Raw genomic sequence first — 18,148 nt, 5'->3', positions numbered from 1 at the left:
AAAGGTAATACAATAAGCTACAGATAAAAAAAAATGCATTAAATTAATGCACTTATTTGAAAGCCACAGTGAACAGTTATGAATTAAATGCACGGACAGTTTTACTTAAATGACTATTTTCAAATAAGTAACTGTATCAGAACAAACATTTTAAATAATCCTCCCGATCCCTGTACAAGTAAACCAAATGTGTTCAGTCCTGAGAACATTTAGTGCTTTACAGACCAGTGATATGATTTTAAAGTGCAGACAACAACGAGGCTGCATACTGATCATATAAACTACTGTAGCTGCTCAAAATGACCATTTATCTGTCTGCTTGGTGATGTCACAGGCAGGACTTCAGGTATATTTCATATCAGCGGCTGGTAAAACGTTATAAACCTCTCACTGAGCTGCTGTTAGCTTCGTTTATGTGATAAGAGATGGAGAGAGGCTAACTTACTCAGACATTATTAAACACATGGTTTCTAAATCAGTCATTCCCAGAATAGGAATATATAATGAAGGTAATGGAAGCCCTGCTCTCCATTACAGAAAGAAAATGTATTCATCAAATATAGTTTAAGCTTCGAAAATGCCACTGAGCTTTAAAAATTTTAAAAAAACACAATAGAGTGTAATTCAAAAAAAAGGTTTTATTATGTAAATAACCAGCAAAGACAACAGTGCTGACTGTCTGAGCAGGTGGAACCAGAGTCAACACACACCTGCAGCACCTGAAGGAGTTTCATCAGGAGACAGATCCTCAGTTTTCCTGCTTCAGGTCCTGTGGCGGCTCGTCCGTCACCTGCAGGAAGAGAAAGAGGAACAGTGGTAGTTTGATGTCTCTTTGTGGAGGTTTTGTGTTGTTTTATGTTTCTTTTTAGAGGTTTTGTGTGTTTGTTTTTAGAGGTTTTTGTGTTTTTAGAGGTTTTGTGTGTTTGTTTTTAGAGGGTTTTGTGTGTTTGTTTTTAGAGGGTTTTGTGTTGTTTTTAGAGGTTTTTGTGTGTTTGTTTTTAGAGGTTTTGTGTGTTTGTTTTTAGAAGGTTTTGTGTTGTTTTTAGAGGTTTTTGTGTGTTTGTTTTTAGAGGTTTTTGTGTGTTTGTGTGTTTGTTTTTAGAGGGTTTTGTGTGTTTGTGTGTTTATTTTTAGAGGTTTTTGTGTTTTTAGAGGTTTTCTGTTGTTTTTAGAGGGTTTTGTGTTGTTTTTAGAGGGTTTTATTGGAAGAGGTTTTGTGTGTTTGTTTTGAGAGGTTTTTGTGTGTCTGTGCAGGTTTTAATTGTTTTTAGAGGTTTTGTTTGTGTGTTGAGGTTTTGTTTTTGTGGTAGTTGTTTGTCCTCCACAAAGAGACCTGGGTCTATTTTGATGAGTTTTAAGTCTCCTTGTGGAGGTTTGAGTCTTTAACTCTGTTGTATTTAACCTGAAATCACTTTTCATAATTTATTTACATGGAGTTTTAATTTAATTTAATTCAAAAGTAAATTTGAACATTTACAGGTTTTGTTTTACTGTGCCTAAATGCATTTATTTGATCTAATTCATAAAGTATTTAACATGTGTAAACACTGAGAGTCACAACATTAGAACCAGTAACAGGTGAAATGAATAACATGGATCATTTTGTTCCAATGTCATGTTCGGTTGTGAAGCCATGACTCCTAGCATTCATGTGGATGTCTCTTTGACAGACAGCAGTCACCCAAACACAGCTGCAGACCAAGTACACCCCCTCATGGCAGCAGCACTCCTTGGTGGCAGTGCCCCCCCAGCAGGACAATGTGCCTGCAACACTGCAAAAACTGCTCAGGAACGACCCGAGGAACGTGGGAAAGAGCTCAAGGTGTCAACCTGACCTCCAGATTCCCCAGATCTCAGTCCACCTGAGCTTCCACTGGATGCAGTCAGAGCCAAGAACGATCCATGGGGGCCCCAACATGGATAGGAGTTGGTTCTGGCGCATCCCGTGGATGCTCAGTTGGATTGGGATCTGGAGAATGAGGAGGCCAGTTTGAGACCTTGGGTTCTTTGCCATGAGGGGGTGCAGTTGGTCTGAACGGTGTTTGGGTGGCTGTGTTTGTCAAAGAGGATCCACAGAAATGACAGAAGTCAAAGTTTCCCAGCAGAACATTTGATTGTAACAAGATGATCAATGCTCACTTCACTTGTCAGTTGTTTTAATGCTGTGGCTGAACAGTGTAGATATACATGTTAAATACTTTTCATATTTTGCATAAATTGAGTTTTTAACTATATTATTCATACTTTCACTACACTTTGTCTGACAGCTTCAGTTACTAGTTACTTTGCAGATTCACATAAACAATATTAAATATTCGCTGATCAAACATGATGTATTATTATAGATTAAGTTATCCAGCATTAAAAGCAGAAAGTTGAGAGCCAGTGTGCTGCATTTGGAGGACAATTATTAATCCATTGATTAATTGGGTAGGTCAGTTTACTCGTAAAGCAATTTTGTAGAAAGACAGCTCACTTTGTGGGCTATTAACAGGACTCATAGAGAGTCGAGTTGTAAACAGTGAGAAGGCTTGGGCTTTCGTATACATTTTATTTCAAGATATATATATTTTTTTATATCCAGTAGCTGTAAAAACACTCCTTGAATCCTGTGGGTTTTGAGGCGGGGCCTAAGTCTGCTCTGGTTGGTTGGTTCACACAAAACTGATAACCAGGTTTGCCTGACAAAACACTAACAACTGAACTGCTGTTACTGAACTTTTGTGCTTAGAACTCTCCGTGGTTAACTGGTTGTTGTAGCTTAGCGCGCTCAACATTGTTTAGCTAACACTGTTAGCCTGAAAAGCTTCATACTGCGATGTTTCTCCAGCAAAACAACAACTTCAGAGGCTTCATAAAGCTGATCAAACACTCTCTGAACGCACATTTGTGCGCTCGAGTGGAGATGAACCTGAACTGAAAACAAACCTTCAATACACTCAGAAGGAGGCAGACAAGCTAACAACCGCTCTAGCTGTTTGCTGCAATTCCACCATGAACATACCCACAACAACTGCTTCCAAACAAAAAACATCAGCACAACACAATCGGATCGTTATTAGTGGTCTGCTGGGCAGTGAGGCCGAGGGCCCTGTAACAGCTTTGTAATGATCTCTGCTTGGTGTTATCAAGCAGGATGCTGTTGCACACAGTTGCAAAGAATTTGAATTCCTGCAATTTTTTTTTTTTTTTTTTTAAATTTGTTTTATCACAGAGTTCAACATTATCTTCAAGCAAAGGCATCGCGCCCATACACACTGAACTCGCGAGGGGAATCGTCATGGACAGATGAGGGCAGAGATCCAAGCCGCTTTCGTGGCGTCAGGCTAGCTTCTACCGTGGCCCTGAGCATGTCCCTAGCCAGGCCGAAGCCCAAGCTAAACACGCACACTTTGTGCACGCTTCTACCATACCATAGGTGTCTGAACATGAGGGACCTGTAAGTTGGCGGGATCGCACAAGGGCTCGTAAGATACGCTATTACCAATACCAGCGGCTGATCAAAGGCCTGACTACTGCCATTCATGGAAACCACTGCTTACAGCTCCGATGGACTGCACTCGGGCATTTGCCATTGAAGATAGTTGAAGTCCGGTCAAGTTAACCTATAAATTACAATAACACATGGTTTGCCGGGCAGACCACTAACAACTGTATCACTGTCACTATACTTTTCTCCCTAAACAGCTCAATACCACGTGACCTCCAAAACAACACGTCTCCGTTCAGTTCTGCTGGTGTTGTAGCTCTCACTTCACTGCACTTCTACCACAAATAAGAACGCCAACGTTAACACCAGGCTCTGCTCATCATAGTCTATAACACTCAGAAGGACATAGACAAACTTACAAATGCTCAAGCGAAACCTTACACAGGCTGACAGAGATGAACATGTCTCCAGTCATTCTGCTGGTGTTTGAAGCTCAGTTTGCTGCACCTCTACCATGAATGAGAACACAAGAACCACTTCTAACCAAAAACTTCACTACCACACAGCTGCACACCAGAAACTGAATATAATAATAATAATAAAAATAATAATAATAATAATATAAAAAAAACATTTAAAATACTACAACATTTAAAGAATAGTGTCCTAACAGAGACACTATAGAGGCTTTTACCAACCCAAACTGTCGGTATTCACCGACCTGTGAATGAGACTCGACTATCCTCTAGAATCATTTACTGATCCCAGAGTATTAATGAACAGCAACTGACAAATCTCACACTTTCTGCCTTTAACTTTTGCACCTACACTGCACTGACCTTGTTGGACCAGGTGTCTCTCCTCTCCGGTGCTGATCACCACACAGGTCAGAGCTGTTCCACTATCCTGACTAAAAGGCCTTTTGGATTGATTTCAGGTCCCGTTTTCCTGAGAAAAAAAAAAGGTAAAATAATAAGCTACAGATAAAAAAATGCATTAAATTAATGTACTTATTTGAAAGCCACAGTGAACAGTTATGAATTAAATGCACGGACAGTTTTACTTAAATTACGTTACTGACTACTTTTGAATAAGTAACTGTATCAGAACAAACATTTTAAATATCACTCCTTATCCCCGAATCTCCCAGAATAGGAATATATAATGAAGGTAATGGAAGCCCTGCTCTCCATTACAGAAAGAAAATGTATTCATCAAATATAGTTTAAGCTTTGAAAATGCCACTGAGCTTTAAAAATTAAAAAAAAAAAAAACACAATAGAGTGTAATTCAAAAAAAAGGTTTTATTATGTAAATAACCAGCAAAGACAACAGTGCTGACTGTCTGAGCAGGTGGAACCAGAGTCAACACACACCTGCAGCACCTGAAGGAGTTTCATCAGGAGACAGATCCTCAGTTTTCCTGCTTCAGGTCCTGTGGCGGCTCGTCCGTCACCTGCAGGAAGAGAAAGAGGAGCAGTGGTAGTTTGATGTCTCTTTGTGGAGGTTTTGTGTTGTTTTATGTTTGTTTTTAGAGGTTTTGTGTGTTTGTTTTTAGAGGATTTTGTGTTTTTAGAGGTTTTGTGTTGTTTTTAGAGGGTTTTGTGTTGTTTTTAGAGGTTTTCTGTTTTTAGAGGGTTTTGTGTTGTTTTTAGAGGGTTTTATTGGAAGAGGTTTTGTGTGTTTGTTTTTAGAGGTTTTTGTGTGTTTGTTTTTAGAGGATTTTGTGTTTTTAGAGGTTTTGTGTTGTTTTTAAGAGGTTTTGTGTGTTTGTTTTTAGAGGGTTTTGTGTTGTTTTTAGAGGGTTTTGTGTGTTTGTGTGTTTATTTTTAGAGGTTTTTGTGTTTTTAGAGGTCTTCTGTTGTTTTTAGAGGTTTTTGTGTTGTTTTTAGAGGTTTTTGTCTTCTTTTGAGAGGTTTTTATTGGAAGAGGTTTTGTGTGTTTGTTTTTAGAGGTTTTTGTGTGTCTGTGCAGGTTTTAATTGTTTTTAGAGGTTTTGTTTGTGTGTTGAGGTTTTGTTTTTGTGGTAGTTGTTTGTCCTCCACAAAGAGACCTGGGTCTATTTTGACGAGTTTTAAGTCTCCTTGTGGAGGTTTGAGTCTTTAACTCTGTTGTATTTAACCTGAAATCACTTTTCATAATTTATTTACATGGAGTTTTAATTTAATTTAATTCAAAAGTAAATTTGAACATTTACAGGTTTTGTTTTACTGTGCCTAAATGCATTTATTTGATCTAATTCATAAAGTATTTAACATGTGTAAACACTGAGAGACACAACATTAGAACCAGTGACAGGTGAAATAAATAACATGGATCATTTTGTTCCAATGTCATGTTCGGTTGTGAAGCCATGACTCCTAGCATTCATGTGGATGTCTCTTTGACAGACACCAGTCACCCAAACACAGCTGCAGACCAAGTACACCCCCTCATGGCAGCAGCACTCCTTGGTGGCAGTGCCCCCCCAGCAGGACAATGTGCCTGCAACACTGCAAAAACTGCTCAGGAACGACCCGAGGAACGTGGGAAAGAGCTCAAGGTGTCAACCTGACCTCCAGATTCCCCAGATCTCAGTCCACCTGAGCTTCCACTGGATGCAGTCAGAGCCAAGAACGATCCATGGGGGCCCCAACATGGATAGGAGTTGGTTCTGGCGCATCCCGTGGATGCTCAGTTGGATTGGGATCTGGACAATGAGGAGGCCAGTTTGAAACCTTGGGTTCTTTGCCATGAGGGGGTGCAGTTGGTCTGAACGGTGTTTGGGTGGCTGTGTTTGTCAAAGAGGATCCACAGAAATGACAGAAGTCAAAGTTTCCCAGCAGAACATTTGATTGTAACAAGATGATCAATGCTCACTTCACTTGTCAGTTGTTTTAATGCTGTGGCTGAACAGTGTAGATATACATGTTAAATACTTTTCATATTTTGCATAAATTGAGTTTTTAACTATATTATTCATACTTTCACTACACTTTGTCTGACAGCTTCAGTTACTAGATACTTTGCAGATTCACATAAACAATATTAAATATTCGCTGATCAAACATGATGTATTATTATAGATTAAGTTATCCAGCATTAAAAGCAGGAAGTTGAGAGCCAGTGTGCTGCATTTGGAGGACAATTATTAATCCATTGATTAATTGGGTAGGTCAGTTTACTCATAAAGCAATTTTGTAGAAAGACAGCTCACTTTGTGGGCTATTAACAGGACTCATAGAGAGTCGAGTTGTAAACAGTGAGAAGGCTTGGACTTTCATATACATTTTATTTCAAGATATATATATATTTTTTTATATCCAGTAGCTGTAAAAACACTCCTTGAATCCTGTGGGTTTTGAGGCGGGGCCTAAGTCTGCTCTGGTTGGTCGGTTCACACAAAACTGATAACCAGGTTTGCCTGACAAAACACTAACAACTGAACTGCTGTTACTGAACTTTTGTGCTTAGAACTCTCCGTGGTTAACTGGTTGTTGTAGCTTAGCGCGCTCAACATTGTTTAGCTAACACTGTTAGCCTGAAAAGCTTCATACCGCGATGTTTCTCCAGCAAAACAACAACTTCAAAGGCTTCATAAAGCTGATCAAACACTCTCTGAACGCACATTTGTGCGCTCGAGTGGAGATGAACCTGAACTGAAAACAAACCTTCAATACACTCAGAAGGAGGCAGACAAGCTAACAACCGCTCTAGCTGTTTGCTGCAATTCCACCATGAACATAACTACAACAACTGCTTCCAAACAAAAAACATCAGCACAACACAATCGGATCGTTATTAGTGGTCTGCTGGGCAGTGAGGCCGAGGGCCCTGTAACAGCTTTGTAATGATCTCTGCTTGGTGTTATCAAGCAGGATGCTGTTACACACAGTTGCAAAGAATTTGAATTCCTGCAATTTCTTTTTTTGTTTGTTTAAATTTGTTTTATCACAGAGTTCAACATTATCTTCAAGCAAAGGCATCGCGCCCATACACACTGAACTCGCGAGGGGAATCGTCATGGACAGATGAGGGCAGAGATCCAAGCCGCTTTCGTGGCGTCAGGCTAGCTTCTACCGTGGCCCTGAGCATGTCCCTAGCCAGGCCGAAGCCCAAGCTAAACACGCACACTTTGTGCACGCTTCTACCATACCATAGGTGTCTGAACATGAGGGACCTGTAAGTTGGCGGGATCGCACAAGGGCTCGTAAGATACGCTATTACCAATACCAGCGGCTGATCAAAGGCCTGACTACTGCCATTCATGGAAACCACTGCTTACAGCTCCGATGGACAGCACTCGGGCATTTGCCATTGAAGATAGTTGAAGTCCGGTCAAGTTAACCTATAAATTACAATAACACATGGTTTGCCGGGCAGACCACTAACAACTGTATCACTGTCACTATACTTTTCTCCCTGAACAGCTCAATACCACGTGACCTCCAAAACAACACGTCTCCGCTCAGTTCTGCTGGTGTTGTAGCTCTCACTTCACTGCACTTCTACCACAAATAAGAACGCCAACGTTAACACCAGGCTCTGCTCATCATAGTCTATAACACTCAGAAGGACATAGACAAACTTACAACTGCTCAAGCGAAACCTTACACAGGCTGACAGAGATGAACATGTCTCCGGTCATTCTGCTGGTGTTTGAAGCTCAGTTTGCTGCACCTCTACCATGAATGAGAACACAAGAACCACTTCTAACCAAAAACTTCACTACCACACAGCTGCACACCAGAAACTGAATATAATAATAATAATAAAATAAAAATAAAAATAAAAATAATAATAATAATATAAAAAAACATTTAAAATACTACAACATTTAAAGAATAGTGTCCTAACAGAGACACTATAGAGGCTTTTACCAACCCAAACTGTCGGTATTCACCGACCTGTGAATGAGACTCGACTATCCTCTAGAATCATTTACTGATCCCAGAGTATTAATGAACAGCAACTGACAAATCTCACACTTTCTGCCTTTAACTTTTGCACCTACACTGCACTGACCTTGTTGGACCAGGTGTCTCTCCTCTCCGGTGCTGATCACCACACAGGTCAGAGCTGTTCCACTATCCTGACTAAAAGGCCTTTTGGATTGATTTCAGGTCCCGTTTTCCTGAAAAAAAAAAAAAAGGTAAAATAATAAGCTACAGATAAAAAAATGCATTAAATTAATGTACTTATTTGAAAGCCACAGTGAACAGTTATGAATTAAATGCACGGACAGTTTTACTTAAATTACGTTACTGACTACTTTTAAATAAGTAACTGTATCAGAACAAACATTTTAAATATCACTCCTTATCCCCGAATCTCCCAGAATAGGAATATATAATGAAGGTAATGGAAGCCCTGCTCTCCATTACAGAAAGAAAATGTATTCATCAAATATAGTTTAAGCTTTGAAAATGCCACTGAGCTTTAAAAATTAAAAAAAAAAAAACACAATAGAGTGTAATTAAAAAAAAAAGGTTTTATTATGTAAATAACCAGCAAAGACAACAGTGCTCACTGTCTGAGCAGGTGGAACCACAGTCAACACACACCTGCAGCACCTGAAGGAGTTTCATCAGGAGACAGATCCTCAGTTTTCCTGCTTCAGGTCCTGTGGCGGCTCGTCCGTCACCTGCAGGAAGAGAAAGAGGAACAGTGGTAGTTTGATGTCTCTTTGTGGAGGTTTTGTGTTGTTTTATGTTTGTTTTTAGAGGTTTTGTGTGTTTGTTTTTGGAGGGTTTTGTGTTGTTTTTAGAAGGTTTTGTGTTGTTTTTAGAGGGTTTTGTGTGTTTGTGTGTTTATTTTTAGAGGTTTTTGTGTTTTTAGAGGTTTTTGTTGTTTTTAGAGGTTTTTATTGGAAGAGGTTTTGTGTGTTTGTTTTTAGAGGTTTTTGTGTGTCTGTGCAGGTTTTAATTGTTTTTAGAGGTTTTGTTTGTGTGTTGAGGTTTTGTTTTTGTGGTAGTTGTTTGTCCTCCACAAAGAGACCTGGGTCTATTTTGATGAGTTTTAAGTCTCCTTGTGGAGGTTTGAGTCTTTAACTCTGTTGTATTTAACCTGAAATCACTTTTCATAATTTATTTACATGGAGTTTTAATTTAATTTAATTCAAAAGTAAATTTGAACATTTACAGGTTTTGTTTTACTGTGCCTAAATGCATTTATTTGATCTAATTCATAAAGTATTTAACATGTGTAAACACTGAGAGACACAACATTAGAACCAGTGACAGGTGAAATGAATAACATGGATGATTTTGTTCCAATGTCATGTTCGGTTGTGAAGCCATGACTCCTAGCATTCATGTGGATGTCTCTTTGACAGACAGCAGTCACCCAAACACAGCTGCAGACCAAGTACACCCCCTCATGGCAGCAGCACTCCTTGGTGGCAGTGCCCCCCCAGCAGGACAATGTGCCTGCAACACTGCAAAAACTGCTCAGGAACGACCCGAGGAACGTGGGAAAGAGCTCAAGGTGTCAACCTGACCTCCAGATTCCCCAGATCTCAGTCCACCTGAGCTTCCACTGGATGCAGTCAGAGCCAAGAACGATCCATGGGGGCCCCAACATGGATAGGAGTTGGTTCTGGCGCATCCCGTGGATGCTCAGCTGGATTGGGATCTGGACAATGAGGAGGCCAGTTTGAGACCTTGGGTTCTTTGCCATGAGGGGGTGCAGTTGGTCTGAACGGTGTTTGGGTGGCTGTGTTTGTCAAAGAGGATCCACAGAAATGACAGAAGTCAAAGTTTCCCAGCAGAACATTTGATTGTAACAAGATGATCAATGCTCACTTCACTTGTCAGTTGTTTTAATGCTGTGGCTGAACAGTGGAGATATACATGTTAAATACTTTTCATATTTTGCATAAATTGAGTTTTTAACTATATTATTCATACTTTCACTACACTTTGTCTGACAGCTTCAGTTACTAGTTACTTTGCAGATTCACATAAACAATATTAAATATTCGCTGATCAAACATGATGTATTATTATAGATTAAGTTATCCAGCATTAAAAGCAGAAAGTTGAGAGCCAGTGTGCTGCATTTGGAGGACAATTATTAATCCATTGATTAATTGGGTGGGTCAGTTTACTCATAAAGCGATTTTGTAGAAAGACAGCTCACTTTGTGGGCTATTAACAGGACTCATAGAGAGTCGAGTTGTAAACAGTGAGAAGACTTGGACTTTCATATACATTTTATTTCAAGATATATATATATATTTTTATATCCAGTAGCTGTAAAAACACTCCTTGAATCCTGTGGGTTTTGAGGCGGGACCTAAGTCTGCTCTGGTTGGTCGGTTCACACAAAACTGATAACCAGGTTTGCCTGACAAAACACTAACAACTGAACTGCTGTTACTGAACTTTTGTGCTTAGAACTCTCCGTGGTTAACTGGTTGTTGTAGCTTAGCGCGCTCAACATTGTTTAGCTAACACTGTTAGCCTGAAAAGCTTCATACCGCGATGTTTCTCCAGCAAAACAACAACTTCAAAGGCTTCATAAAGCTGATCAAACACTCTCTGAACGCACATTTGTGCGCTCGAGTGGAGATGAACCTGAACTGAAAACAAACCTTCAATACACTCAGAAGGAGGCAGACAAGCTAACAACCGCTCTAGCTGTTTGCTGCAATTCCACCATGAACATAACTACAACAACTGCTTCCAAACAAAAAACATCAGCACAACACAATCGGATCGTTATTAGTGGTCTGCTGGGCAGTGAGGCCGAGGGCCCTGTAACAGCTTTGTAATGATCTCTGCTTGGTGTTATCAAGCAGGATGCTGTTACACACAGTTGCAAAGAATTTGAATTCCTGCAATTTCTTTTTTTGTTTGTTTAAATTTGTTTTATCACAGAGTTCAACATTATCTTCAAGCAAAGGCATCGCGCCCATACACACTGAACTCGCGAGGGGAATCGTCATGGACAGATGAGGGCAGAGATCCAAGCCGCTTTCGTGGCGTCAGGCTAGCTTCTACCGTGGCCCTGAGCATGTCCCTAGCCAGGCCGAAGCCCAAGCTAAACACGCACACTTTGTGCACGCTTCTACCATACCATAGGTGTCTGAACATGAGGGACCTGTAAGTTGGCGGGATCGCACAAGGGCTCGTAAGATACGCTATTACCAATACCAGCGGCTGATCAAAGGCCTGACTACTGCCATTCATGGAAACCACTGCTTACAGCTCCGATGGACAGCACTCGGGCATTTGCCATTGAAGATAGTTGAAGTCCGGTCAAGTTAACCTATAAATTACAATAACACATGGTTTGCCGGGCAGACCACTAACAACTGTATCACTGTCACTATACTTTTCTCCCTGAACAGCTCAATACCACGTGACCTCCAAAACAACACGTCTCCGCTCAGTTCTGCTGGTGTTGTAGCTCTCACTTCACTGCACTTCTACCACAAATAAGAACGCCAACGTTAACACCAGGCTCTGCTCATCATAGTCTATAACACTCAGAAGGACATAGACAAACTTACAACTGCTCAAGCGAAACCTTACACAGGCTGACAGAGATGAACATGTCTCCAGTCATTCTGCTGGTGTTTGAAGCTCAGTTTGCTGCACCTCTACCATGAATGAGAACACAAGAACCACTTCTAACCAAAAACTTCACTACCACACAGCTGCACACCAGAAACTGAATATAATAATAATAATAAAATAAAAATAAAAATAAAAATAATAATAATAATATAAAAAAACATTTAAAATACTACAACATTTAAAGAATAGTGTCCTAACAGAGACACTATAGAGGCTTTTACCAACCCAAACTGTCTGTATTCACCGACCTGTGAATGAGACTCGACTATCCTCTAGAATCATTTACTGATCCCAGAGTATTAATGAACAGCAACTGACAAATCTCACACTTTCTGCCTTTAACTTTTGCACCTACACTGCACTGACCTTGTTGGACCAGGTGTCTCTCCTCTCCGGTGCTGATCACCACACAGGTCAGAGCTGTTCCACTATCCTGACTAAAAGGCCTTTTGGATTGATTTCAGGTCCCGTTTTCCTGAAAAAAAAAAAGGTAAAATAATAAGCTACAGATTAAAAAATGCATTAAATTAATGTACTTATTTGAAAGCCACAGTGAACAGTTATGAATTAAATGCATGGACAGTTTTACTTAAATTACGTTACTGACTACTTTTAAATAAGTAACTGTATCAGAACAAACATTTTAAATATCACTCCTTATCCCCGAATCTCCCAGAATAGGAATATATAATGAAGGTAATGGAAGCCCTGTTCTCCATTACAGAAAGAAAATGTATTCATCAAATATAGTTTAAGCTTTGAAAATGCCACTGAGCTTTAAAAATCTATAAAAAACACAATAGAGTGTAATTAAAAAAAAAGGTTTTATTATGTAAATAACCAGCAAAGACAACAGTGCTCACTGTCTGAGCAGGTGGAACCAGAGTCAACACACACCTGCAGCACCTGAAGGAGTTTCATCAGGAGACGGATCCTCAGTTTTCCTGCTTCAGGTCCTGTGGCGGCTCGTCCGTCACCTGCAGGAACAGAAAGAGGAGCAGTGGTAGTTTGATGTCTCTTTGTGGAGGTTTTGTGTTGTTTTATGTTTGTTTTTAGAGGTTTTGTGTGTTTGTTTGTAGAGGATTTTGTGTTTTTAAGAGGTTTTGTGTGTTTGTTTTTAGAGGGTTTTGTGTTGTTTTTAGAGGGTTTTGTGTTGTTTTTAGGTTTTTGTGTTGTTTTTAGAGGGTTTTGTGTGTTTGTGTTTATTTTTAGAGGTTTTTGTGTTTTTAGAGGTTTTCTGTTGTTTTTAGAGGTTTTTCTGTTGTTTTTAGAGGTTTTTATTGGAAGAGGTTTTGTGTGTTTGTTTTTAGAGGTTTTTGTGTGTCTGTGCAGGTTTTAATTGTTTTTAGAGGTTTTGTTTGTGTGTTGAGGTTTTGTTTTTGTGGTAGTTGTTTGTCCTCCACAAAGAGACCTGGGTCTATTTTGATGAGTTTTAAGTCTCCTTGTGGAGGTTTGAGTCTTTAACTCTGTTGTATTTAACCTGAAATCACTTTTCATAATTTATTTACATGGAGTTTTAATTTAATTTAATTCAAAAGTAAATTTGAACATTTACAGGTTTTGTTTTACTGTGCCTAAATGCATTTATTTGATCTAATTCATAAAGTATTTAACATGTGTAAACACTGAGAGACACAACATTAGAACCAGTGACAGGTGAAATGAATAACATGGATCATTTTGTTCCAATGTCATGTTCGGTTGTGAAGCCATGACTCCTAGCATTCATGTGGATGTCTCTTTGACAGACAGCAGTCACCCAAACACAGCTGCAGACCAAGTACACCCCCTCATGGCAGCAGCACTCCTTGGTGGCAGTGCCCCCCCAGCAGGACAATGTGCCTGCAACACTGCAAAAACTGCTCAGGAACGACCCGAGGAACGTGGGAAAGAGCTCAAGGTGTCAACCTGACCTCCAGATTCCCCAGATCTCAGTCCACCTGAGCTTCCACTGGATGCAGTCAGAGCCAAGAACGATCCATGGGGGCCCCAACATGGATAGGAGTTGGTTCTGGCGCATCCCGTGGATGCTCAGCTGGATTGGGATCTGGAGGATGAGGAGGCCAGTTTGAGACCTTGGGTTCTTTGCCATGAGGGGGTGCAGTTGGTCTGAACGGTGTTTGGGTGGCTGTGTTTGTCAAAGAGGATCCACAGAAATGACAGAAGTCAAAGTTTCCCAGCAGAACATTTGATTGTAACAAGATGATCAATGCTCACTTCACTTGTCAGTTGTTTTAATGGTGTGGCTGAACAGTGTAGATATACATGTTAAATACTTTTCATATTTTGCATAAATTGAGTTTTTAACTATATTATTCATACTTTCACTACACTTTGTCTAACAGCTTCAGTTACTAGTTACTTTGCAGATTCACATAAACAATATTAAATATTCGCTGATCAAACATGATGTATTATTATAGATTAAGTTATCCAGCATTAAAAGCAGAAAGTTGAGAGCCAGTGTGCTGCATTTGGAGGACAATTATTAATCCATTGATTAATTGGGTAGGTCAGTTTACTCGTAAAGCAATTTTGTAGAAAGACGGCTCACTTTGTGGGCTATTAACAGGACTCATAGAGAGTCGAGTTGTAAACAGTGAGAAGACTTGGATTTTAATATACATTTTATTTCAAGATATATATATATATTTTTATATCCAGTAGCTGTAAAAACACTCCTTGAATCCTGTGGGTTTTGAGGCGAGGCCTAAGTCTGCTCTGGTTGGTCGGTTCACACAAAACTGATAACCAGGTTTGCCTGACAAAACACTAACAACTGAACTGCTGTTACTGAACTTTTGTGCTTAGAACTCTCCGTGGTTAACTGGTTGTTGTAGCTTAGCGCGCTCAACATTGTTTAGCTAACACTGTTAGCCTGAAAAGCTTCATACTGCGATGTTTCTCCAGCAAAACAACAACTTCAAAGGCTTCATAAAGCTGATCAAACACTCTCTGAACGCACATTTGTGCGCTCGAGTGGAGATGAACCTGAACTGAAAACAAACCTTCAATACACTCAGAAGGAGGCAGACAAGCTAACAACCGCTCTAGCTGTTTGAAACTATCAGTTTGCTGCAATTCCACCATGAACATAACTACAACAACTGCTTCCAAACAAAAAACATCAGCACAACACAATCGGATCGTTATTAGTGGTCTGCTGGGCAGTGAGTCCGAGGGCCCTGTAACAGCTTTGTAATGATCTCTGCTTGGTGTTATCAAGCAGGATGCTGTTACACACAGTTGCAAAGAATTTGAATTCCTGCAATGTTTTTTTTTTTGTTTAAATTTGTTTTATCACAGAGTTCAACATTATCTTCAAGCAAAGGCATCGCGCCCATACACACTGAACTCGCGAGGGGAATCGTCATGGACAGATGAGGGCAGAGATCCAAGCCGCTTTCGTGGCGTCAGGCTAGCTTCTACCGTGGCCCTGAGCATGTCCCTAGCCAGGCCGAGGCCCAAGCTAAACACGCACACTTTGTGCACGCTTCTACCATACCATAGGTGTCTGAACATGAGGGACCTGTAAGTTGGCGGGATCGCACAAGGGCTCGTAAGATACGCTATTACCAATACCAGCGGCTGATCAAAGGCCTGACTACTGCCATTCATGGAAACCACTGCTTACAGCTCCGATGGACTGCACTCGGGCATTTGCCATTGAAGATAGTTGAAGTCCGGTCAAGTTAACCTATAAATTACAATAACACATGGTTTGCCGGGCAGACCACTAACAACTGTATCACTGTCACTATACTTTTCTCCCTAAACAGCTCAATACCACGTGACCTCCAAAACAACACATCTCCGCTCAGTTCTGCTGGTGTTGTAGCTCTCACTTCACTGCACTTCTACCACGAATAAGAACGCCAACGTTAACACCAGGCTCTGCTCATCATAGTCTATAACACTCAGAAGGACATAGACAAACTTACAAATGCTCAAGCGAAACCTTACACAGGCTGACAGAGATGAACATGTCTCCAGTCATTCTGCTGGTGTTTGAAGCTCAGTTTGCTGCACCTCTACCATGAATGAGAACACAAGAACCACTTCTAACCAAAAACTTCACTACCACACAGCTGCACACCAGAAACTGAATATAATCCTTATTAGTGGCCTGCTGGTCGAATAGGCCGAGGCTTATGCTAATGTTGAATCTACATAAATGAAGCTGTCCATTTCAAGTGTATAAGTCTTAGCTCAAAACCCACAGGGTTCAAAGGAAGAGGAAGTCATTTAAACAGGTTTTGTGTTACTGAGAGGAAATATAAACAAGTCTGGTTACAGTGCCTAAATGCATTTATTTGATCCAATTCATAAAGTATTTAACATGTGTAAACACTGAGAGACACAACATTAGAACCAGTGACAGGTGAAATGAATAACATGGATCATTGTGTTCCAATGTCATGTTCGGTTGTGAAGCCATGACTCCTAGCATTCATGTGGATGTCTCTGACAGACAGCAGTCACCCAAACACAGCTGCAGACCAAGTACACCCCCTCATGGCAGCAGCACTCCTTGGTGGCAGTGCCCCCCCAGCAGAACAATGTGCCTGCAACACTGCAAAAACTGCTCAGGAACGACCCGAGGAACGTGGGAAAGAGCTCAAGGTGTCAACCTGGCCTCCAGATTCCCCAGATCTCAGTCCACCTGAGCTTCCACTGGATGCAGTCAGAGCCAAGAACGATCCATGGGGGCCCCAACATGGATAGGAGTTGGTTCTGGCGCATCCTGTGGATGCTCAGCTGGATTGGGATCTGGACAATGAGGAGGCCAGTTTGAGACCTTGGGTTCTTTGCCATGAGGGGGTGCAGTTGGTCTGAACGGTGTTTGGGTGGCTGTGTTTGTCAAAGAGGATCCACAGAAATGACAGAAGTCAAAGTTTCCCAGCAGAACATTTGATTGTAACAAGATGATCAATGCTCACTTCACTTGTCAGTTGTTTTAATGGTGTGGCTGAACAGTGTAGATATACATGTTAAATAAAATATGATTATATCATTTATATTATATATAAATGAGATCAAATAAATGCAGGCGTTCTAAACAGACTGTTTATATTTTCTCTTAGTAAACAAAAAACATTTAAAATACTACAACATTTAAAGAATAGTGTCCTAACAGAGACACTATAGAGGCTTTTACCAACCCAAACTGTCGGTATTCTCAGACCTGTGAATGAGACTCGACTACCCTCCAGAATCATTTACTGATCCCAGAGTATTAATGAACAGCAACTGACAAATCTCACACTTTCTGCCTTTAACTTTTGCACCTACACTGCACTGACCTTGTTGGACCAGGTGTCTCTCCTCTCTGGTGCTGATCACCATACAGGTCAGAGCTGTTCCACCTGAAGCTGAAGTCCCACAGTTCACCTGGAGAGAGGAGGAAAACTTTTAGTATAACATGATGACTACATGCATATGTGTGTGTGTGTGTTTGAGTATATATATTCTGATTGTAGCAGTAAAAAAGAAGATGTAATCAGATTACAGACACATCTGGCAAAAGGGGATTTCTTATAGGATTATCATTTCATAATAAAGAATGGTATAGCAGTCTGTAACCATGTACATGACATCACTTCAGGAGTCTCACATCACTCACTGCAGTATAAAATCTGCTATAATCTGATAAACCAAAATTAAACTATATGCATTAAATCCTGAAAACATTTAATGCTTTATAGACGAGCAATATGATTTTAAAGTCTATCTTTTGACAGACAGGGAGTCAGTGCAGTGATTTAAATCACGCATTAAACCAGAACTGAGACAAACACACTGAATACATTCTGTGCAGGCTACAATGAGGCTGCATATTGTGTGTATAAACTACTTTAGCTGCTCAAAATAACCTTCTAGATGCTGACATACTAACATACTCAGACGATTATAAACACAACACTCGGAGCCTGTTAGCTAACTGTGCTGTACTCAGATATTCAGCTGTAAAGATGCTAGTTTTAACAAGTGAACTTCACACAGCAGGATAATGCCTTCATGCTAACACTCTCCAACAGACACACGTTAGCTAACATGCAAATCTGTCTGTAAAAACACGACGATTAAATGACTCAGCGTCTTTAAAAGCTCGTTATAGTGTCAGTACCCGTTAATAAAGGCAGCTGAGCCGCTGCTA

General features: G+C 40.3%; 1 long non-coding RNA gene across 1 annotated transcript; it reads right to left on the bottom strand.

Annotated features, from left to right (window-relative positions):
* Positions 1-618: 618 nt before the first annotated feature.
* On the bottom strand, positions 619-17,343 carry LOC119016566. Its single transcript, XR_005074193.1, has 8 exons — positions 17,295-17,343; positions 12,889-12,968; positions 12,358-12,466; positions 8,974-9,053; positions 8,435-8,543; positions 4,807-4,886; positions 4,270-4,378; positions 619-790 (listed from the first exon to the last, which is right to left on the bottom strand). It is a non-coding gene; the product is annotated as an uncharacterized LOC119016566 (long non-coding RNA).
* Between the last annotated feature and the right edge of the window lie 805 nt (positions 17,344-18,148).

The sequence above is a fragment of the Acanthopagrus latus genome, chromosome 3 (assembly GCF_904848185.1).
Source record: "Acanthopagrus latus isolate v.2019 chromosome 3, fAcaLat1.1, whole genome shotgun sequence".
Taxonomy (NCBI): domain Eukaryota; kingdom Metazoa; phylum Chordata; class Actinopteri; order Spariformes; family Sparidae; genus Acanthopagrus; species Acanthopagrus latus.
The sequence above is the reverse complement of the archived record's forward strand: the minus strand, read 5'-3'. Positions and strand labels throughout refer to the sequence as shown.